The following is a 21,386-nucleotide window of genomic DNA, read 5'->3' on the forward strand; positions in this document are numbered from 1 at the left end:
GTGGATCAAAGTCTATGTGTTTGCTCACTCTGGCTTTACAGTGTATGAGAATCGGTCCTGGAATGCAACCTGAAAATCAGAAGCTCAGCACAAGCATGTACACTCTTCATGGTGGCACTTAAACTTTTCGTTCAAGCTGCATATATCTATATACACTTACCCATGAGTTCTAGAGAAGAATTGCCTATTGGTCATGAGCAACTCTATCTGGGTAATTTTTTTTGTATCTCCCATCCCAGTTTTTGTTCTAGCAAGTTCTGACAATGAAGGCAAGGTGCCTAAAGCCTTTGTTATGTATCTTCACATTTATTGTTGGGTTTGTTGGGTTCATTACGAGAATCTGATTGTTAGTTGGATGAAGCTGTGAATGCCTAGCTTGGAATGAGAGGCTGGGGCTATGTATTGAGATAAAAAAAATTCATGATAGCTTGAGTGCTATTCGATGTTTGGATTTCAGTCACATAAAAGTGGGGGGAGGGAGGTAAATTTATCTATACTGTTCTCTAACTTACTTGAGTGTGTCTTCAAATACCTAGACTTCAAACACCTTTCTGGAGATTCAATGGCATGGACTAAAAGCTGTGCAGTATGTAATTGATAGTGAGAAGATAAGTGTGTCTATGTTTGTCTAAAATCCCTTGGGAAAAAAACTAATAAAACATAAATGATTACATGCAGTAGATCTGCCTTTAAAGTTTTGTTTATTATATATTATTGTTTTATTTATTATATATTAAAACCTAAAACCATTTCAAAGGAATGGATTTTTTATAAAGGTTAGTTTTGAAAAGATATTTTTGGAAAAACAGAGCAAAGCATGTAATATCCAACTCCATAGTGTCCAAGACTCTGGTGTCACACTGCCAGCTTCACAGATGTTACTTTTGAGGAAGATAGATGCTACTGGCAGTTGGTTCCAAAAATGTAATTTAAAACTTTAATTGGCATTCTTAACGTGCTACACAGTTTAATCATGTCAAAGAATGGTGTTTCATGAATTTCCTCTTTTCAGAGTATACACATCTTTCTAAATATCTAAACAGACTGTCTTGCTTCCCCTGCCTATGCCTGGGACATAATGCTTGAAAATCTGTAAAACTGTTTTCAGATCCTCTGTAAAACTGTTTGTGTGTGTGTGTGTGTGCTAGTTATTGCTAGTTATTATGACTAGCAATATGTTTTAGTGTGTTACTAGAAAATTCATGGAAGTTCTATTTTTTCTTTAAAATGACATTTTACTGTAGTGATTTTCTTGGTGAGGGTTTTTATTCCAATATAATCTCAAAGTGAGGATCCTTCAGAGGAATTCAAAGATTTATCAAGTGTATTTTTAATGGATTTTTATAGTCTTTCATTAGAGTTAGAGCCACACAAGTACATATTTAGACACATATGTGAGAAAAGAGCACAATATAGTAGTACAGGTCTCCTTGGGAGATCATTTTTCCAACCAGCAATCAAGTAAATGTGTACATTAATTATACTGAAAGCAGATGAATATAACATCATATATAATATTCTTGTTTGGGAATAATTGCTGTTACAGTTGTTTATCATAAAATATTACTGAGACAGAAGGTATGTATTTAATTTTTGGGTAACCAAGATAGCTTTTGCATTATAATATAGCCATAAATTTTAAGCTAGTATCTTTCAGAATTAAAAATAAGTAGAAAACCTAAATTAAGTTCAAGGCTCATGTAGATGGTTCGAGTATATCTTCTATACAAGGAAAGTAAATTCAAGTATTTAAAATGGTAAATAAATGAGACATAATCATTTAAGAAAAACCTATGGCAATGACACAAATATGAAAATGATTATTTAAACATGTGCAGAAACTACATTTGATTTTTCCAGGTTGGTTTGTGCTTCTTTATTTACCAAAACCCTAAACCTCAAGAAGGGAAAAACAGGGTTGAAAGATAAGGATTGGCGTGTGACCAGACAAAATATGAAAGTAAGGTCAGAAGAGAGCATTGTATGCTTTGTTTTGAATAAAATGTAGAGAAGCGGGCAATCGGTATTCTTTTCACTTTTTGACTTAGGAAATATTTATAATGACTGTTGTGGGCATAATTATGTGACAACTATGAGGTAACATAAAAATTTAACATTGCAGAAATGTTAATAAGAAGTGGTGGCAAGATGCTGAGGTATGGATAAATCCTTGAGGAGATGAGCTATGGTAAATTACTAATAACCTTCATAATTGTTTAGAATGCAAGAATCAATAAAGCTTTGTTGAATTTTTGCCTATGCTATAATTAGTAACATTATTGCTATCAAATGAAAGAGGAAAAGGTTTGACTTGTAGAAAATTGGAACAAATCAACTGAGTGGGATGGAATAAGCAAGAGATTAATCTACTGAAATTTAACCGGCTGCCCTTGCCTCATCACTCTGTAAGCTTCAGGGTGGCAAATCTGTATTTTTTTTATTCCTATGTAGTTTCTAATACAGTTCCTAAGGTTTAAAGGCTTCCAATAAACTTTTAGAATTATTTTCTTTATTTCATAATGGCAAGATGAATAATAGGCCACAGCCCATCTCCTTGCGAATAATTCCTTTCACACTATAGTAGCCTTATGAACACCTATTTCCACCATTGTGCTGCCATGTTCCACAGCCTCATGTGCAAATCTATTTCCTGCTTCCTTTAAGTCACTAATTCCAGTAACCCTGCAATTCTCCCCCTGTTTGTGGAGACTTTTAGAGTGGATGTTATTATGTCTTAAAGTAGCTTCCTCTCTGTATAGGCATTTAAAGCTGCTGTTGAGCAAATGGTTATTGCCAATAACATGGTGGTCTAATGTGTAACCACCGCAGGCAGAGAGAGCTGAAGTACTCATTTCATAGTAGGGAAACTTGTGAAGTGAGACTTAACATACGTAAGATGATTTTGAATAACCCAAGACTACGGACTTAGGAATTTTGTGAATTTTCTAGCAGACTGTTCTTTTAAAACGCCCAAATTCCTCCTCCTAGCCAACAGCCTTTTATTTAAGATTATCAAGTTCATCTTAGAGGCACCACTCTTCTCCATCTATTTAATGTCTACATTTTCTTCTCTTCTTTTTTTTAGGAAAGCAAACAGATCTCTTGATTGTCATGGACACCTCAGGACCATGGTGACTATGTTTTACTGCTTATGTTGATGGTTGAATGTCCTCAGACAAACTACAGAAAAATCCCCAGAGGCTTCTGTGCATCTTCAAATGGTGTTTTTCCTGTTGCACCTTGAGGTCTTTGCCTCTACTCCGCAAAGCTTCCCTTCCTAGCAGTTTTTGTTTCAGTTTCAGGATGTAATTAACATGCCTCAGACAACTGCTTTCCATTTTGTCTCCCGTGTAAACTTAGTGACGGTGACAAGCAGGAAATTCACAGCTGTTAGTGGGGAAACAAAGGACAGTCATCTAAACTATAACTGTTTGATTTGCGGACTTATCGAACCGAGGTCTGCCAAGTCTGCTCCCCTGAATTTGCAGTAGGCAAATGAGGTTGGAATGGAATCCCAAGGGGCAGAAATACAGGCTCACTAGCATAAGTAGCCTGCTTAACCTCCCGTGTCTGTGCACAGTTAGTCTCATCCGCATATGCTAATGTCGTTGATTGGTTACAGTAGAGATGGGTTCTGACCTCATCTGGGCTACTTTTCCTTTGTAGACGTAACAATGTGGCTTATATCTTTATAGCACTGAAGTGTCCTTAGGCTCTTATTTCTGAAGACCTTTTTCTGTGTTACTTCAGTGTATTAGAAGCTACAGTCTGAATAAGTTGATACTTTATGGCCTAAGTAATGATTAAATATTTGGAGGGGAATATATATTTTACTATTTCTCCATAATGGTTTTAGCTGGAAGCGTGAGCCTGGGGATTTTGGTTGGTAGGTGGCTACAGTATCACAGTGAAGACCCACATTCATTTTCTGGGTCTCTTCTTGGGTCCCTAGTGAAATGATTTTGAGCTGTAGCATCTCCATCCCTACCTTCAGGTCTCAGCATGCTCATCAAGGTGACGGCATCACTGCATGGTATTATTTTTTACTTGAAGTGGAAAACATGAAAATGACAACCACAGGACATCTACCCCTACAGTGTTCTGTGTCATGTCTGAAGCACATTTATGAATTTTTTGCTGCCAGAAAGTTTAATTAATATCCACAGCCATGCTCCTATCTGTTCTTACTTCTGCTTTAAATCGAGTCTTACTTAAAGGAATTTTAAAATAAGGGAACACTTGGACTCCGAAGCTCTTTGTTCTTAAGCTTAAAATATATTAAAGTTAGTTCAGCAAAAAGAGAAGACATTTCCCCTAGCCTCTCCTGCACTGATAAAAGGAGGTTGTCACACATAGAATTTACAGCTTGGCGCACAAAACCAGCTGCTTTTCTATGTGGTGGCTAGGAAAAAATATAGGAAAAATTGTCATTGATGGAAACTTTTCTAAATATTCTGTTGTACTCATATTACAGATATCTCATTGGGCTTTCTTGATAAGGGTAGAACTGGAGCAGCCTTTGTAATAATGATAATAATGTAATACTTTACACTCTGTAGGCCACGCAAGCTTCACCAGCTATCACAACAGTGTTTGTTAGAGTTAATAGATCCAGTTCAAGACCATAGGCCAAGACCATGGTATTGACGTGTTTCCTTGGGCCATTTCAACCTGAAAGAATTTCTCATGGACAATTCTGATCACAGGATGCAGATGACACGACAATAACTTTATCATGTCCCACACAAACTTATTTAACTTGTTTCTGTTTGATAAGATTCATATAAGATACTCCTTAAACTTCTTTTATTTATTTTTTTTTAGATTATAATTTCAACACTTTCAGCATTTCTTCAATCAAAACCCTCTTATATAACCCTCCTTGCTCTCTTTCAAATTCAAAGCTTATTTTTCGTTATCTGTTGTTACATTCATGTATGTATGTGAATATGTACATACGTGTATTTTTCATGAATATATAAGTAAAACCTGCTTTGCCCATATAATGTTACTTATATATTGTTTTCAGGACTGACTATATCATATTGGACAATCAATGGGTGTGCTATTCCCAGTGACAACTCATTTCTCCTTCTCTTAACATTCCTTAGCTGCCTGGAGTTCTTTGTGTAAGGTTGAGATGTTTCTCAGATGACATTAATATGTCTATTGTACTGGTCCTTGTTTGGCTCACATTCAGGCAGTCATGTTGGTAAAACTACATGGGTGTCATATCTAACATTCCTAGGAGACCAAATCTCAGCAAATTCTTATATCCTCTGGTTCTTATAATCTTTCTGCCCCATCCTCCCCTATGATCCCTTATTTTTAGGTGTCAGACTTGTACTGTAAATGCATTTTTAGTAGAGATATCACATGCTTTTTATCAGGTGATATGTTGTTTTTATTTGTCACATAATTATCCACATTAATATTCATAATTAGGTTTTGGCTGGTAATTTCTAGATTTCTATGTTTTAAAACTATACTTTGAAGACTGGAGAGATGATTCAGCAGTTAAGAATGCTTGCCTGGGCAGGGGAGGGACCTAAGATGGCAGCACCTAACACACAACTTGTTTGATCAGCTGGACAGCAATGACTATTCAACAACCTAAGGACCAACCTGAGAACCACAAAACGCGAACACTTGTGACCCACACATGTGAAGGATACAAACTTTGTGGAGCATGTTGTGTCCAGCCTCTGTCCACCAGGGAAAAACCACAAAGTCCCCGGTCCCCACAGAAATGGGTGCATAGCCTCCAAAGGCTAGCACCACGTGCTTGGCTGGTGGGAAGCTCTTGAACTCCTTAGGGCACAGAAGTAGCTGGGGACTGCCAAATCACCAGCGTCCGTGGGTCCTAGCACCAACCAGGCCCCGTAGTCTGTCTGGATCACAGCGGATCTGATCTCAGGTCACCCAGAAAAGCCACAGAGAGAGCTCCTGGGTTCCCTAACAGCCTCTGTGCGCCCATGCGACCACCACACGCCTGGCTGCCTGACAGCTCTTGACCTCCCCAGTGCACAGGAGTAACTTGAGTCTGCAAAACTCACCAGTGTCTGGAAGTTCTGGCACCAAGCAGACCCCCACAGTCGGGATCACAAGAGGATCTGATCTCAGGTCTCCCAGAAAAAAACACAGAGACAGTTCCTGGGTTCCTAAGCAGCCGTGGCGTGCCTGCAGGTCCCCACACGCCTGTCTGGCATGCAGCTCTTGAAACTCCCTGGGGTACAGAACTAGCTTGAAACTGCAAAATCTCCACTGTCTGTGGGTTCTAGCACCGAGCAGACCCCACAGTCAGAAACACTAATGGGTCTGACTTTAGCTCACCCAGAAATTTAGACCCAACAAAATAGGAAAAAATGTTTACGTCAAGTTTGCAAATAGCCAAATAACTATGAATATAACAGTTATATAATTCCTGATTGTCTTGTGGCTCCTCTTGCTGTATGTAGTTTATTTTATTCATGTGTAATAAGTGTATATGCTAAAAAAGAAACATAATAAAAACACTTTTAGGAAAAAAATAAATGCTTGCCTCTCTTCAGAAGACCCAAGTCCAGTTCTGAGCACTCATGTCAGGCAGGTCCAAGGCTGTTAGTAACTCTAACTCTAGGAGAATCCAACACCTGATTCTAGCTTGAGGGCCACCAAAAGCATGTAGGTATACAGGTACTTACACATACACATAAATCAAAATTAAAATTTCTAATTTGTACTTTTTATCGTAATAATTACTAGTTAATGTCCACAGAGGCACTCGATACTATGTAAATACCCATTAATCATAAAAAATTTAACAATCAGTTTTATCATCTGGTCATAATTTTGGCTGAATTAATCATCACAGCCATAGTTATGAAACAATGGCCCTCCAATCCTTTCATCATTTCTTCTTCATGTTTTCTCGCCAGCCAACCAAAATAGGGGCTTTTCATTCTTTTCATTTATCATATTAATTTAAAATATATAAACACATGACTCCTTTGCAGTGTTTGAATCATTTGCTACCATTATTTTATCATGCACAGTATCATGCAAGACACTGACATATCTTAATCTTTTCCATTGTTACAGGTTCCCTGTGTTCCCCTTTTCAGCCTTGGAATCAAATAGTTTTCCCCCTTAGGAATTGTCATTTTTTTGTTGTTACTGACAAATTGTGCTCAGAAATCAAGAGGTATGTATAATCTGTGTTCATTGTTATGGGGATAATGATGCCACTATGCCCTATTTTGTGAAGAGAAAGTAGGAACATATGAATATACAGTAATCACATGTTCATATACATATAAGTATATATAATCTGTTAGTATGCCAATCATCTTTCTCTCAAATGCTGTTAAATGGACATATGTAATCAACTCCTAATGACTTATCACTATACTCATAAATGAATACATCTCTCAACCTTCATTAGAGAAGTTTCTATTTGTAGTTGATGGTGATTAACACAGATGACCAACTGGCCAAGGTGAAGTGGATAAGAGAATGTAGAATGCTCAACCCTAAATAAAACTCTATATCTCTTTCCCTCTTCCTAAGGCTCAGGGATCATCATGAAAAAGAGGGTAACTATAACATAAGGTCCAGTGGCATTGAGTGACTGCAAGAAAACAGTGTCTGACACAGAAGGGCAGCTGCACATATGAACTTACAGAGATGGTGACAGCATGCACAAGCCCAGTGTTAGCTCAAGTCAAACCAATTCCCAATGTGGAGTGGAGAGTGTGGGCATCAAGTCTACTCCAATTGAGGAGCTATTGACAACTAGAAGCTTACCATATAGAGTCAGTTTTCTTTAAGAATATTGCCCCTGGCATGTCAGTCCTGCTTCATGGAAGGTCACACATTCATGAATATTTGGGCAGCACAAACTGTATTTATAAGAGAGAGAGAGAGAGAGAGAGAGAGAGAGAGAGAGAGAGAGAGAGAGAACAGAAAGTTGAGTAGAAAGAGAAATGCAAATAGGTCTAGGAAGGGTTAACATAATCAAAACATATGAATTCCTCAAAGAGCTAATAATAAAAACACAGGTTAAACAATCACAATTTATATATTTTTACTTTTGTATCCCTTCTGATTCCTGCAAAATAATCAACTAGCTTTTAAAAAATCTGCTCTATCCCCTGGATGGGGAGGCCTGGCGGCACTCAGAGGAAGAATAGCAAGTTACCAAGAAGACACTCGATATTCTAAGAGTATATATAGGGGGAGGAGGTCTCCCTCAATCACAGACATAGGGGAGGGGAGAAGGGGGGAAGTGGGAGGGAGGGAAGTATGGGAGGAAACAGGAGAATGGCTAACAATCGAGATGTAATATGAATAAATTAATAAAAAAATGTAAAAAAATCTGCTCTAATTGTCTTTCTCTTTACACTGTTTTACATTCTTTAGACAGTAGTTTCATTCTCCTTTTAAATTATGAATGTAAATAAACCTGCTTGCTATAAAACTTTTCCTTTTATGTTAGTTTAATTCTTTCTGCACATTCATATTTCAGGAGAAACTATGTTAGTGATTTAATTCTTGAACTATTAAATACATGAGCATGCATATCATTGATGATTTGCACATACTTTTATCAACTTAGTGTATAGACCTTGTAATACTTAGTTGACCCTCAAATATAATGGATATTGCATTGTTGAATTCTTAAAATCTCTTACAGTTTGTTATAAATTTTAGGTATAATATGAAGTTGAAATAATGTTATATCCAGTATCCTAATCTTGATCACTTATTTTGTACCTCTATCCTGTACCACAGGTTTTTTTTTATATATGTATACATCAGTCCCTTTATAAATCCCTAAAGGCACTCCTTGGTCCAATCTTTTATGATATTTTAAATAAATTAAAGATCTTAATATATTTTTCCTTTCATATACTTGACAAAAAATATTACTAAATAGACTTCAGTACATTTATACATTTTAAGTACCAAAATTACATTCAGTAGAATGCTTTGGAGAAGACATAATGTATAGAACATGTACTATGAAAAAGCAGGCAAGAGAATACTAGAGGTGGAAAAGTTTATACATGGCTTGCAGCTAGTGAATGGAGTAAAGATGAGGACCAGGGCGAGGGTCTGCCACAACTTAGAATATAAGGAAATATCAAAGAGAAAACTACTAATATATAAAATTATTTTTAAAATTAAAGTAAAAATGATTGTAGGTACCCTCCATGAGTGGATAATGCTGATCCCCCAAACCGTAAGTCTTTAAGCAAAAATTCTAGTGTCAGATGTAAGCTGATAGCTAAAGTGCTCCCAGGGGCTTACAACATAATAAAGCTATGGTCCTCAACCTTTCTAATGCTGAGACCCCTTGATACAGTTCCTCATGTTATGTTGACCCCCATCTACAGAATTATTTTTGTTGCTATTTCACAACTATAATTTTTCTACCACTATGAACTGTACTGTAAATATGTGATAGACTTAGGCCACCCTTGAAAAAGGGTCATTTGACCCACAAAGGGGTCTCAACCCAAAGGTTGGGAACCTCTTCAATAAAGATTTTGAGTGGAGAATGGGATATGACTTTCTCACATACTCTGGTGCCTCACATTTGACCATGTCCCCTGGAGGGGGAGACCTGGTGGCACTCAGAGGAAGGACAGCAGGTTACCAAGAAGAGACTTGATACCCTATGAGCATATACAGGGGGAGGTAATCCCCCTCAGGAACAGTCATAGGGGAGGGGAATAAGGGGAAAATGGGAGGGAGGGAAGAATGGGAGGATACAAGGGATGGGATAACCATTGAGATGTAACAAGAATAAATTAATTAAAAAAAAAAAAGAAAAGAAGAGAAAAAAAAAAGATTTTGCCGTTGCTCTAGATCTACCAACAGAACAAAATGGTAAGACCCTATCTTACTTACTTTTCCATTTCTATGAGAAGACACCATGACCACAGAAATTTATGGAAGGAAGAGTTTATTTGTGGTGTATAGCTTCAGGGGACTGGAGTCCATGATGATGAGGAACACGACAGCAGTCAGACTAGCATGACATTGAGTAGTAGCTAAGAGCAACACATCTTGAGACACAACCAGGAGTCACAGAGAGCTACCAGGAAATGCCTCGAGTCTTCTGAAACCACCTCCTCCAACATGGACACACAGTTTTATCAATTGTGGACCAAGTACCCAAACGTATGAACCTATGGGGGCGAGCATTCTCATTCAAATCACCACAGACCATTCTACTGTCAGATGTGGCCTATCTCCCTGTAAGCTGTTAGCTAGAGAGATCCCACGGGCTTACAAAACAATAGAGCTATGGTCTTCAACCTTCCCAATGCTGAGAAAAACCTTCCTAGTGTTCAAAGACAAGCTAGCACAATGCAAGCTGCTAGGGGAGAAAGAGAACCAGCAATCTTACCCGGTTATTAAGCCTACTTACTAAATCCTAGTCAGTAGAAAGACAATCCCACTAGTACAATGGTGGCCTTATTGGGGGTGACAAACACTTTCTGATTGGATTTGAGGTTCAACTCCATGGAAAGAAATGCATAGCTGGGACTAAGAACTAATGTAAAAATTTATGGTTGAGTATTTCACAAGCCTTTTGGTCATGGGGGAAACTTACTGTTGATATGAAGCTAGACAGATATCTGCCTTTCAAATATATTTGTTACCTTAGACTTAGCCAGAAAATCTTCTTTTACAGTGAGTTATACTTAACACAGAGACATGTAACTGGCCATAATTCTGAATATATATGACCATTGAGTGCTCAGCCCCAAACAGAACATTTATATTACACCTTCCAAAACCCATGGAACTTCGTGGAAAAGGAATGGAGATTGTGAGAGCTGCAGAGTAGGGTCACGTCCTGTGAAACTCAGAACATGAACATAGTCCAGGGATTAGTTGGGAAGAAAGGCTTTTATAGGACTTAGATGATGATAAGAAAGAGTAACAGAGATGAATGTGTTCACAATACATTGTACAGGTGTGTGAAATTATCAAAGATTAAGTTTTAAAAAAGAAAATACACAGATTTCCAGAAATGTCATCCACATGCACAAGGTATTCTGAAAATATTTGTCAAATTTCCCTCATCCCAACTTAATTCTAATGTCTAATAATCTAGGTTTGATATGTATTCAAACTGCATTCATTTATAAAATGGGATTTTATATTATTATGACTGCTTACTTTTAAGATGATTCTGTCAACATATACTGATATCTTCTAATATAATACATGCCCAAATCTTCATTTTCACTTAGTTTTGTCACAGAAGTATGAAATAATAGACTAGCCTGCAGCCTAAAGTGAAGCTTCCTGATTACTGGTTAGAACATTGATTTTTGCAAAAAATCTTTCTGTCATTTTCTGCCATACTTCCAATGAAAAATATTCTGTAATTAAGTTGCTAGAAGGCCTATTACTACAAAAATATCCAATCTGAGAAGAAAAAACAAGGTCGTACAGCAAAATTGACAAATCCTAGTAAACATGCCTTCTGTTATCCTGAGGCTCTTTGATTTGGGTATATAGTATATAGGCTTGAAATGGAAGGTTTTGTATTCATTTTCTTTTATTTTTATTTTTTATTTTTTTTATTTTTTTTAATTAATTTATTCATATTACATCTTGATTGTTAGCCCTTCCCCTGTTTCCTCCCATTCCTCCCTCCCTCCCACTTCCCCCCTTCTCCCCTCCCCTATGTCTGTGATTGAGGGAGACTTCTTCCCCCTATGTATGCTCTAAGATTATCGAGTCTCTTCTTGGTAACTTGCTATCCTTCTTCTGAGTGCCACCAGGCCTCCCCATCCAGGGGACATGGTCAGAAAAGGGGCACCAGAGTTCACGTGAGAATCAGATCTCACTCTCCACTCAACAGTGGAGAATATCGTGTTCGTTGGCTAGGTCTTGGTAGGGGTTCGAAGTTTACTGCCTATTTCTCCTTGGCTGGTGCCTTAGTTTGAGGAGGACCCCAGGACCCAGATCTGCCTGTCATAAAGTTCTTCTTGTAGGTTTCCAGGACCCTGTGGAAATCTCCCTCAGGAACAGTCATAGGGGAGGGGAATAAGGGGAAAATGGGAGGGAGGGAAGAATGGGAGGATACAAGGGATGGGATAACCATTGAGATGTAACAAGTATAAATTAATAAAAAATTTAAAAAATGAAAAAAATTTAAAAAAATGCCTTCTCACTCACAGGAAGACCTTTGTAAAAAAAAAAAAAAAGAAATGGAAGGTTTTGTCATCAGTGTACTCATATAAACTATGGTCAGGTGTGCACTTATGTACCAGGGTAGATTAATGTCTGTTGTAGAAATAGCAATTATTAAAAAAATATATTTCTTATCTACAGGAAAAAAACTGAATCACCAAAGAAAACATTGATAAGCCCTGTATATCAATATAAATTTTTGTGCTTATATACTGTGCCTAGCATTATTAAATAGGTCGTTTAAAGGTGATACCACTAGATTAAATTGTTGCTTCATATGAGCAAACATTTAAGTTTATGTTTGTCTTGTAAGAAAATCTCAAGACCAACAGCCCATATTTTAGAAATTTAACTCAACATGGCATTTACTATTGTTTAAATCTAATATTGATAAATGCAGTATGCACAGATGAAGTTTAAAAAACAAACTGAAAAAATAATGACATGGGGAAAAAGACATGTTAATAGCTAGCATAGAGTGGGGGACATTATTTTGCTTCAATATGTTTTTTTTTAAATATTATTGCATGCACTTGTCTAGTTTGCCCTTTGCTGTTCACATTTCTATGTTGTTTATACAATGTAACTAATAAAAATTCTAACAATTTTCCAGTCCAGAAAAGTTAAGAAAGCTTAAGCAAGTGAATTAAATTCCTGGGAAACACAGTAGAGAGAACCCACAAACTGTTCTCCAATTGCCACGTGTGCCATACCTCATGTATGCATGCACGTGTGTGTGTGCACATGCATGCTCTCTCTCTCTCTCTCTCTCTCTCTCTCTCTCTCTCTCTCTCTCTCTCTCTCTCTCTCACACACACACACACACACACACACACACACACATGCACACACAAACAGAGCACAACATGGATATGTGTTTTTAAAACGTTTATTAATACAAATCAAACCCTTTGTTGCTTTTCAGCCATACTGACTTCAGTCCTGACTAGATCTCTAGATCTCCCATTTCAGTCTTGTATCACCAGCTTACTCAGAGAATCTATCAATTTAAATGTCCTTCCTTCAAAGACAATTACTATTTCACTCCCAGAGAAAAATAAAATGCATGCTGTGGTGAATCGGACCTTCTCTTCCTCTTCTCTTTAGAATTTATTTCCAGTCAGTCTCTGCCTTTCACCCCTTAAGCCCTCTGGTCACCAATATCCTTCTCTTATTAAACTTACTATAGCATAGGATATTAAACCAGTCACTGGGAATTTTATCTTTAAAAATTGAGATCAGTGATACTTTAGAATATAAAATCTCATGTGGTATAGACTATACCACCTCTCTATTGAAGTAATTTTAGATGTTGAAAAGGTATTTCTATGCTTTCACATGCTTTTCCACAGTCTAACTGTTGCAAAAAAAAATCCAAAAAGGTCTTTACATCATCCCTGATGTCATACTATATAGGTGGTCACATTGTGATTTGCAAAGTTTCATAAAGTTCAGAGATGGTCCAAACTCATATAACACATTATCTTAGTGTGTTATTTTTGGAGAATATATTGCTACTTTCAAACTTGAGTATTTAATTATATTTTTAGGGAGAAGAGCATCGTAGCAGTTCGTAGAAGAGTGGAAAGATTTCAGAAGATCTTAAGGCACTATTAATATTACAGACTGTCCTCCTAGCGAGCATCATCCTTGCCTATCACGAGAAAATCTACATACTTATGCGTTGGATCATGATGCCTTGGGCAAAAGAGAAGACACATGTGAAAATGAACTCATAGACCATAGCCTTATTTCAAGGAAGCACAGTATCATCTGTGCCCAACAAAAGCACCCGGGAAATCCCTTCCAAGAACACATTCCTATATTTTAATAGTTCATAAATGGATAACTCTAGCTATAACCCGACACTAAATCTTTTTATTGAAGATGAAATTTTTCGTACACTATATTCTGTTCATGGTTTTCCCTCTTTCAACTCCTCCTAGGTCCTCCCACTTCTCCCACCACCTAATTCTACACCTTCTTTCTCTTTCTTTAGAAAACAAACAGAAAAACAAAAAAGCCTTTTTCTTTAGAAGGAGGAGGAGAGGCATCAGAAACATACAAAAGTACACATAAAAATACAAAATTGGAGACTGCAACAAGTAAAAAAATCAATAAAACAAAAGATGGCTAAAGTAATATGAGAAAAAAAAACTACAAAAATACCATAAAGTTCATTTTGTGTTGGCCGTATACTGCTGGGCATGACCCCAACCCTGTAGTGTGGATAATATGCTCAGTAAAACTCCACTGAGGAAAACTAATTTTCCCTTTGCAAGCAGATATGAATTGGAAATAACATCTAGGTTAGGGATAGGAGCTCGTGTCCACTTCCTTCTCACAGCACTTGTATCCCCTCTGGGTAGAACCTGTGTGGGCACTGTGCAAAACAGAGGTCCCTGCAAGTTCATCTGTGCATCTAGAAGATACTGTTTTCATGATATCTGACAGTAACTTTAATTCAATCCATGGGAATAAACACTATAGTATCATACGGCTGTATTTATTTATGCAATTAAATTATAATAGATATGCTTACAATCTAATGGTTCATTATTCTACATTTTTTGGTAAGTTATAATTTGATATTTGATAAAACTTAATCAAGTACATGTTTTATTTTTGTATTATATTATTGTATAATGTATTATATTATATTATTGTATAATGTATATAAAATAAACATGTTTACACCACAGAAACAGTAATATGTGTATATATTTTAAATAGTATATGCTAAGAATTTTTAGTGATAGAATAATAATTATAACAAATATGAATCTTAAATATACATACATAAATGTATAATGTCTTTTTAAGAACATTATGATATGAAAAAAAACTATTTAGTTGGTATAACCAGATGTTTGTAATCAACTTTCTTATTTCATATTTAAAATATATGAGTTGATTTCATAATCAGAAAATACTAGATTTTGTTGTAATTTTCAAAGCCATACAGAAATCTACTATCTCACAGTACAACTGAAAATATGAATTACATAGCAGACGTCCTTGTGTTCTGGATCCTGTAATAGCTGTACATCTCTTCTCTGTTCCCCGAGTCGTAATTGGCAGGAGCTGTAATGTAGATGTGTCTTCTGGCTCTGGGTTCCCCATAACTAGTTGATCTGTGAATTGTGTCCAGTTGTGGTTTTCTGCTACAGTCTCCATTTGCTGTCAGGAGAGGCTACAGTGGTGAGGGGTAGGTGGAGCACACTTGGGTGTGTACAGAAGGATAAGATTTAAACTAAGACATAACGCCAGACTCGTAGAAATCAGGTGCCATTGTGACAAAGGGCAAAACAAATGGAGGTCTTTGTTAGGAAAGGAATTTGGGCTTTCTGCCTTATTCCAAAGTTGTTAAGCATGTCTGCTTTTTCTCCTTCGTAAGTACACAGGGGAGAGTGGAGGATGGCTTCAAGGGGAGCAGGAGGCTTGTGGTTTTTATAGCGTCTTCTGTAAAGCTGAAGTCATGGAATGCACAGGGTATAAACACCTTTGCCGTTTAGCACTTATTTAGAACAATTTTTTTCTGAATACAATATTTTATTATGCGCAAAATCAAGTAAAATGTTGAGCCAAAACAAAATTTTATTAAACTAATATCGACTCATTTACCATGGCAGTTTTGAAATTTGGTTTTCAATACATTGTCAAAATAGGTGAAGAGATTGCATAGTAACCTCATATTGTCTCATTCATATGTTGATATATTCTACTCAATTTCAGATTTCTATTAGAAGAAATATCCAAAGTTATTAAATAGAAATTGCTCATATTATCACACAAACTATTCCCTTACCAACAATAGCTTTTCCTGTAAACTTTTTTATTCTTTTCCATAATGTAAACTAACATTTGAGTTTATGCTGCCTTAAAAGATTTAAAGGTTACTTGGGAACGCCTGTAATCCCAGATCCCAGTACTCCAGAAACAGAGGCAGGCAGATTTCTGTGAGTTTGTGATCAGCATGGTCTACAAAGTGAGTCCAGGACAGCCAAGCCTACAAAGAGAAACCCAGACTCTAAAAACAAAAAACAACAAAACAAAACAACAACAACAACAACAACAAAAAGATTTGAAAGTCATGCATTAACTAATATCACAGCATTTGTGTGATCTTAGCACACTGCATAATTTTGTAAAACTAAGAATTAAAAATTACCAGTAATTGTTCTCTGAATTTTTAATTTTCCATTCATTATTAACATACTTCCTGTTTGTGACTGTATCAACACCTAAGACTATTCACAGAAAAGTGTGTTGATACTAAATTATGAAACCACCCTTCAACTCTAACTATGGCCACCTTGTTAGAAAAACAAGTGAAAGAATGAGAAACTTGAAAAAAAGGATAGTATGAATACTTTTATTGCCATGAGGAAACCAACCTGCCACTTCAAGCATCCGGCGATTTAAAAAATAGGCATGAAATAATATTATGGAAATCAAGCATAAAACAAAATAACATCATCTGCTATTCCCTTTAAGGTGCATTTTAGTTTAAGGGGGAAAATGCTTAGGAACAAATGCTTTAGAAGTTGTATCCGAAAACATTCTAAAAATCAAGGTGCAGGGACTGGATGGATGTCTCACCAGTTATAATGACTGGCTGCTCTTACAAGGACTGAGATTCAGGACCTACGTGTTGGCTCCTTATCATCTGTGCCTCCAATCCCAGAAGATTCAGTGCCTACTTCTAAACTCAGTGGGCACCAGGTACACACATAGTGCACATACACACATAAAAACAAAAACACTCATATATCAAAAAATAAATAAGCCTAAATTTTTTTAAATTAAAACAAAATAAATGCACAAAAACGAAATGTTACTTATACATCTCCCTTGGAGTGTGTTCATTTGGGTCAAAGAGTCTGCACAATGTCCCTCTCATAGCCCCCTGCTTCTCCAAGGATAAAACATCTACAATGTTTTCCCGCAACTATGAAATCTCTTCAAAATGTCAATGCCAACCATTTAACATCCTAGAGAAGCTTTGTTCCGCCTCTTTATTGCTCAAGTCTTTCTTTCCTTATGATGCTATCTGCTCCCAAAGAATTCTGGCCAAACTACTTCTAAAGCACACATTTACTGAAAACATTTGTAAAGTGGATGTTTAAGAAAAAAAAAAAAAGAGTCTGCCACCCTCTACAAGCGTCTTGTAGCTTCTCCTCAGCGTGTGACCCTGACATTTCAGTAATTGCTTCAACCTTCCCGAAGCAGGGCTTTGTGTCTCTGCTAGATGAAACACTTCCTGGGCTCCTTATTTTAGAAGTTCGCCACTTTGATTACTGAGCCACTGGTTTCTCCTCTGCCCTGGCCAGGGCCACTTTTAGACTGTCAACACATCTGAACTGAGTGGTTTTTTTTCCCTGTGAGAATGGAGTGCTCACGGGTGATAAGTGGTTTCATTGTCACTTGTCTTCTTTTGTGACTCATTTTGGGTGAACTAGATGTATTTGCGAAAATATTTCTTACTAATTATTTTTTATTTTTTTTAAACTGAACCCAATGGACATTCTGTAACAACTACACAATAGTTCAAATTAGATGTTTATAATAATATTAGTAGGTGTTGTTACTATCTCATGAATACTGTTTGTTGACTGTTAATATTATTTCAAATTGAGAAAAAACAATGTAAGGAGTTAAGAATGCTTATGGAGCAATAAGCCAAAATTAAAGAAAGATAAGGACTTACCTTGTTATCTTTTTTTCTTTCAAGGAAATATACATTTTCTCCGTGCTTACCCATTGCGTGCTTCTGGGAGATGTGCTGTGAGATGCAGTGAAGTCTTGCATGCTGTGTGTTTCAAAGAAGCTGCTATGGTGAATGCTTCTGACCCTCCAAAATTCATGCCAAAACTCAGTCACCAATTTGTGGAGATGGCTCAGTAAACTGCCTGCTACACAAACATACTTCCTTTGATCCAGCATACAGCCAGCTCGGTGTCCTGCCATTCTCTAGGGAAAGGACAATAGTATAAAACAGGGAGGCAGCGAGGAAAGAAATCCATTCTATGGATTTCTAGTTGTGCAATCTAGGCCACAGTGAGTAGGAAGTGCAGAGGTTACAAGCAATAGCTTTGAGCTATGAAGATGGCATAGACCTGCTCAAAAGTCTGCTTTATTCCTATTCTATTCAGGAAAGTTTGTGAAACGTAGGGGTTTAAAAGAGCCTAAATGCATTTTAATGACTCAATTTATTTGTCAAATTTCTATGCTAAAGCATGGATCAAGATAATATTTTATATTTCTAGGCAAACAGGGCTTGAAACAGCCTCTAATAATTCTCTCATATTCGACTATTCCCAAGAGTAGCCTACTTTCTCATGCACTAAGTAGGTTAGGTCATATAGAGTATTCAGAAACAGATTTGGACAATGTTGTCCTGTTTCCTTCCGGTAGGGAAAAAACAAGGCAGCAGAGGAATGCATCCCAACAAGATGGGTATTCTCAGCATCTATTCTGTTCAGTAAGCTTTACTGGGTATCACTGAGAATAGGAAGTGAAATATATTACACGGATTTTACAGCACATTCTACTTCTGGATACTATCACTTTAAATAGGCTTAAGTAAATGGTCAAAGACAGTAATTATGAAATAGCACAAGTATTCTTGGTCCAGTGCTGGGAGAGCTCTTACTAAAAATTAAAATTAATTGTGGTATATAAAAGTAAAGATATATTTTCTTCTCAGAGTTAGTGAGCTAAGGCTACTATATCTTCTGTCACTTTGTTTATATGGTAGCTATTTAAATTCTTGATGTATGTCTAATGTAGAACCATTATTTCAAGTTACTTCTAAAACGGTAGCAGGAAGGCTACCCTAACAAAACTTTCAATAGCAGAAGGGGGAAAAAAAGGCCAAGGCCTTTACAACCACTTCCCGAAAGATTTAAGGCAATGTGTTCCACTCACTATAAGTCCCCGTCTAAAAAAAGATGATAGCTCTCTTTTAGAATTTGGCAAACATGTTGAATCCACAATAGATAAAAAAAGTCAGAAGGGTTTCTCTTTGTGCTAAATCTCCTACTTTATTTCCACTCTGTGAGTCTGTGAGAAAATGCAACAAAGAAATATCATTGTCACGGATTTTGAAAAACACTAGATGTTAAGGTGGCTATTATTCCCAGGCTTTTGTGATCACTATTTCTGATCGTTTTTAGCGTTCTGCTTTTTTCTTTTGCCTTAAAAATAAAAACTGCTTTCTGCATGACTTGTTTTCTTTGCTCCTGTCCATTTTCCTTATTTCTCTTGAAATCTTTCATATTCTCTCTTACCTCCTGCTCCTTCAGCAAGTCCTACTCTGTTCTTCCTCCCAATATTGTGTCAACAATACACAGCATATACATAACAGTACAACACAGAACAAAAATAATTTAAAGATGGACTCACATGTGTGTTTATAAATCTAAATAAGCCTCTCCTCATCTGAGTAAATAATCTTAAATCATAAACAAGATGTCTATAGTAATTATGTCTAAAACTATGAAAACAATACTTGCCCATGGTCAAAATGAGGGCAAGTCAAATAAAGATGTAACTGTTCCAGACGCAAATAGATCCATAGCCATCACCCTGCATAAAACTAAAGTCCAAGTGGATTAAAGACCTCAACATAAAACCAGACACACTAAATTTGTTAGAAGATAAAGTGGAGAAGAGCCTTGAACTCATTGGCACAGGAGACAACTTCCTGAACAGAGCACCAGTAGCTCAGACTCTAAGATCAACAATTAATAAATGGGACGTCATGAAACAAACGCTTTTATAAAGCAAAAGATACTGTTAACAGAACAAAACAGCAACCTACAGGCAGGGACAAGATCTTCACCAACCCTACATCCAAAAAAGGGCTCGTATCAAAGGGTCCTTGCAGTGGGCACGGGTCCATGCAGTGGACTTGGTCCACGCTGTGGGCACGGGTCCGTGGGGTTCAAAAGATGAGGTCCTCATTGCGTTCTGAGGAGGATGATTGTGCTCCAGAGCTACACAGAAATGTTCACCCCTGAGAGGGGCCTGATTGGGAAGAAACAGTGCAATGCATTAGAAATACTCAAGCTGAATTCATCCAAGATGGCGAAGATCACACACCATGTCTGATCGCAGAACAGCAGTGACTGCACAGCCACCAAAGGACGATACTAAGAGCTCTAAAACACAGTGCTGATGTTTCCCAGAAAGAAGGAAATCCTGTCATGTGGATCGTCCATGCCTTCCCACTGCAGGATCATACTCAGGTGAGCTACCAGGGACCCTGGGCCACTGCTGCTGCTGCCTCCGCTGCCACTGCTGCTGCTTTTCGAGTTGTGGCCCGGCACAGCGTGGGCCAAGGAGATGGCATTCGAGGAGGGGGTGCTGTTCAAGTGGAGCCTAAGTGAGGACTGCAGCACCCACACCACAAGCCTCATGGGCCTCCTCACATGAGACAAGGGGCCATGTTCAGTGCCTAGAGCTGGATCCTGCAGAGGTGGACACAAGGGGCAGCACTGAGGCAGGGGCCTATAGTGGATGGAGCATGCCATCACTCACTCAGGATGTATGAATCAACAGAGCTACAAGTTCCCCAGGACAAGAAGCTGAGCTGGGCCAACATCAATGTTTTCTGTGAGAAATTCAAGAAGACTTTGAGGGGCCTTCACTTGCCACCTGCTTGATGGCCTACAAGATCCAGTACTCACAGAATTAGGAGGCCATCCAGGCCTTGATGGACTGCAACAAAAATGGGGTACAGAGCTAAACAGAGAATTCTCAACAGAGGAATTGAACAGGAGAAGGAGAGCTTGCCTTGAGGACATGGAAGCGGGAGAACTAACCCTGAGGACACAAGAACAAGAAAGCTGACCCTGATGATGCAGGAGCAGGTGAGCCAACCCTGGGGACATGGGAGCCTGAGAGCTGGCCCTGCCCTGATGACACTGGAATAGGAGAGTGGGCCCTGCCCTGAGGACACTGGAGTGGGAGAGCAGGCCCTGCCCTGAGGACAAGGGAACAGGCCCTGATCCAGGGCTCTGAGTGAACCTCACCCCAACATCTACCCCATGTATGAGCTGCTAGAACACATGAAGGGGCTGGACCTGCAGATTCAAAAATTAAGAATCTCCTTGACACATGGCAACAATGGGATATCCGACAGCCGTCCCAGTGAGGATCTGATAACAATAGTGTAGGCCTCT

At 37.8% G+C, this 21,386-nt stretch overlaps 1 long non-coding RNA gene across 1 annotated transcript; it reads left to right on the forward strand.

Annotated features, from left to right (window-relative positions):
* Positions 1–3,084: 3,084 nt before the first annotated feature.
* LOC311606960 lies at positions 3,085–18,460 on the forward strand. Its single transcript, XR_014782479.1, has 3 exons — positions 3,085–3,131; positions 7,081–7,183; positions 17,933–18,460. It is a non-coding gene; the product is annotated as an uncharacterized lncRNA (long non-coding RNA).
* Positions 18,461–21,386: the final 2,926 nt, after the last annotated feature.

The sequence above is a fragment of the Acomys minous genome, assembly GCF_964271855.1.
Source record: "Acomys minous genome assembly, chromosome: 10".
Classification (NCBI taxonomy): domain Eukaryota; kingdom Metazoa; phylum Chordata; class Mammalia; order Rodentia; family Muridae; genus Acomys; species Acomys minous.